The sequence below is a fragment of the Taudactylus pleione genome, unplaced genomic scaffold, assembly GCF_031769625.1.
Source record: "Taudactylus pleione unplaced genomic scaffold, aTauple2 ptg000550l, whole genome shotgun sequence".
Classification (NCBI taxonomy): domain Eukaryota; kingdom Metazoa; phylum Chordata; class Amphibia; order Anura; family Myobatrachidae; genus Taudactylus; species Taudactylus pleione.
The window spans coordinates 3,935,001-3,937,500 of record NW_028284952.1 but is presented as its reverse complement, the minus strand read 5'-3'; the positions used below and the strand labels follow the sequence as shown (position 1 = coordinate 3,937,500).

The following is a 2,500-nucleotide window of genomic DNA, read 5'->3' as shown; positions in this document are numbered from 1 at the left end:
CAAGTACTAACCAGGCCCAACACTGCATAGCTACCAAGATCAGACAAGATTGGGCATATCCAGTGTGGATTGGCTGTAGGTGCTCAAAAGCATTAACTTTAGACCTCTATTACTTCTTAACTCAAGGAAATTCATTGATAAGTTGAAAAAATTAAATGTAAAATGTAATAGAAAAGAATGTTATGGCAGTATAAAATTACCTACAGCACCTGGTATTCCCAGGTGGTCTCCCATCCAAGTACTAACCAGGCCCAACACTGCATAGCTTCCAAGATCAGACGAGATTGGGCATGTCCAGTGTGGTTTGGCTGTAGGTGCTCAAAAACATTAACTTTAGACCTCTTTTACTTCTTAACTCAAGTAAATTCATTGATAAGTTGAGAAAATTAAAAGTAAAATGTAAAAGAAAAAAATGTTATGGCAGTATAAAATTACCTACAGCACCTGGTATTCCCAGGTGGTCTCCCATTCAAGTACTAACCAGGCCCAACACTGCATAGCTTCCAAGATCAGACGAGATTGGGCATGTCCAGTGTGGTTTGACTGTAAGTGCTCAAAAATATTAACTTTAGACATTTTTTACTTCTTAACTCAAGTAAATTCATTGATAAGTTGAAAATATTAAATGTAAAATTTAATAGAAAAGAATGTTATGGCAGTATAAAATTACCTATAGCACCTGGTATTCCCAGGTGGTCTCCCATTCAAGTACTAACCAGGCCCAACACTGCATAGCTTCCAAGATCAGATGAGATTGGGCATGTCCAGTGTGGTTTGGCTGTAGGCACTAAAAAACATTAACTTTAGACCTCTTTTACTTCTTAACTCAAGTAAATTCATTGATAAGTTGAAAAAATGTTAAGTAAAATGTAATAGAAAAGAATGTTATGGCTATATAAAATTACCTACAGCACCTGGTATTCCCAGGTGGTCTCCCGTCCAAGTACTAACCAGGCCCAACACTGCATAGCCTCCAAGATCAGACAAGATTAGGCATGTCCAGTGTGGTTTGGCTGTAGGTGCTCAAAAGCATTAACTTTAGACCTCTATTACTTCTTAACTCAAGTAATTTCATTGATAAGTTGAAAAAATTTAATGTAAAATGTAATAGAAAAGACTGTTATGGCAGTATAAAAATACCTACAGCACCTTGGATTCTTAGGTGGTCTCCCACCCAAGTACTAACCAGGCCCAACACTGCATAGCTTCCAAGATCAGACGAGATTGGGCATGTCCAGTGTGGTTTGGCTGTAGGTGCTCATAAACATTAACTTTAGACCTCTTTTACTTCTTAACTCAAGTAAATTCATTGATAAGTTGAAAAAATTAAATGTAAAATGTAATAGAAAAGAATGTTATGGCAGTATAAAATTACCTACAGCACCTGGTATTCTCAGGTGGTCTCCCATCCAAGTACTAACGAGGCCCAACACTGCATAGCTTCCAAGATCAGACGAGATTGGGCATGTCCAGTGTGGTTTGGCTGTAGGTTCTCAAAATCATTAACTTTAGACCTCTTTTACTTCTTAACTCAAGTAAATTCATTGATAAGTTGAAAAAATTAAATGTGAAATGTAATAGAAAAAAATGTTATGGCAGTATAAAATTACCTACAGCACCTGGTATTCCCAGGTGGTCTCCCATTCAAGTACTAACCAGGCCCAACACTGCATAGCTTCCAAGATCAGACGAGATTGGGCATGTCCAGTGTGGTTTGACTGTAAGTGCTCAAAAACATTAACTTTTTTACTTTAGACCTCTTTTACTTCATAACTCAAGTAAATTCATTGATAATTTGAAAAAATGTAATGTAAAATGTAATAGAAAAGAATGTTATGGCTATATAAAATTACCTACAGCACCTGGTATTCCCAGGTGGTCTCCCATTCAAGTACTAACCAGGCCCACCACTGCATAGCTTCCAAGATCAGACGAGATTGGGTATGTCCAGTGTGGTTTGGCTGTAGGCACTAAAAAACATTGACTTTAGACCTCTTTTACTTCTTAACTCAAGTAAATTCATTGATAAGTTGAAAAAATGTAATGTAAAATGTAATAGAAAAGAAAGTTATGGCTATATAAAATTACCTACAGCACCTGGTATTCCCAGGTGGTCTCCCGTCCAAGTACTAACCAGGCCCAACACTGCATAGCCTCCAAGATCAGACGAGATTGGGCATGTCCAGTGTGGTTTGGCTGTAGGTGCTCAAAAGCATTAACTTTAGACCTCTTTTACTTCTTTACTCAAGTAAATTCATTGATAAGTTGAAAAAATTAAATGTAAAATGTAATAGAAAAGAATGTTATGGCTGCATAAAATTACCTACAGCACCTGGTATTCCCAGGTGGACTCCCATCCAAGTACTAACCAGGCCCAACACTGCATAGTTTCCAAGATCAGACGAGATTGGGCATGTCCAGTGTGGTTTGGCTGTAGGTGATCAAAAACATTAACTTTAGACCTCTATTACTTCTTAACTCAAGTAAATTCATTGATAAG

The 2,500-nt window shown here is 37.4% G+C and overlaps 2 non-coding genes and 9 pseudogenes across 2 annotated transcripts; all 11 read right to left on the bottom strand.

The window, feature by feature from the left end:
• The window catches only part of LOC148498466 (5S ribosomal RNA), a 119-nt pseudogene extending 38 nt beyond the window's left edge, over positions 1 to 81 (bottom strand).
• A 116-nt stretch (positions 82 to 197) lies between these two features.
• Positions 198 to 316, bottom strand: LOC148498465 (5S ribosomal RNA). The gene has a single exon (XR_015870357.1). It is a non-coding gene; the product is annotated as a 5S ribosomal RNA (ribosomal RNA).
• A 116-nt stretch (positions 317 to 432) lies between these two features.
• On the bottom strand, positions 433 to 551 carry LOC148498464 (5S ribosomal RNA; annotated as a pseudogene).
• Positions 552 to 667: 116 nt separating this feature from the next.
• Positions 668 to 786, bottom strand: LOC148498463 (5S ribosomal RNA; annotated as a pseudogene).
• A 116-nt stretch (positions 787 to 902) lies between these two features.
• LOC148498462 (5S ribosomal RNA) lies at positions 903 to 1,021 on the bottom strand (annotated as a pseudogene).
• A 116-nt stretch (positions 1,022 to 1,137) lies between these two features.
• Positions 1,138 to 1,256, bottom strand: LOC148498461 (5S ribosomal RNA; annotated as a pseudogene).
• A 116-nt stretch (positions 1,257 to 1,372) lies between these two features.
• LOC148498460 (5S ribosomal RNA) lies at positions 1,373 to 1,491 on the bottom strand (annotated as a pseudogene).
• Positions 1,492 to 1,607: 116 nt separating this feature from the next.
• Positions 1,608 to 1,726, bottom strand: LOC148498459 (5S ribosomal RNA; annotated as a pseudogene).
• A 124-nt stretch (positions 1,727 to 1,850) lies between these two features.
• On the bottom strand, positions 1,851 to 1,969 carry LOC148498458 (5S ribosomal RNA; annotated as a pseudogene).
• A 116-nt stretch (positions 1,970 to 2,085) lies between these two features.
• LOC148498457 (5S ribosomal RNA) lies at positions 2,086 to 2,204 on the bottom strand (annotated as a pseudogene).
• A 116-nt stretch (positions 2,205 to 2,320) lies between these two features.
• Positions 2,321 to 2,439, bottom strand: LOC148498456 (5S ribosomal RNA). The gene has a single exon (XR_015870964.1). It is a non-coding gene; the product is annotated as a 5S ribosomal RNA (ribosomal RNA).
• Between the last annotated feature and the right edge of the window lie 61 nt (positions 2,440 to 2,500).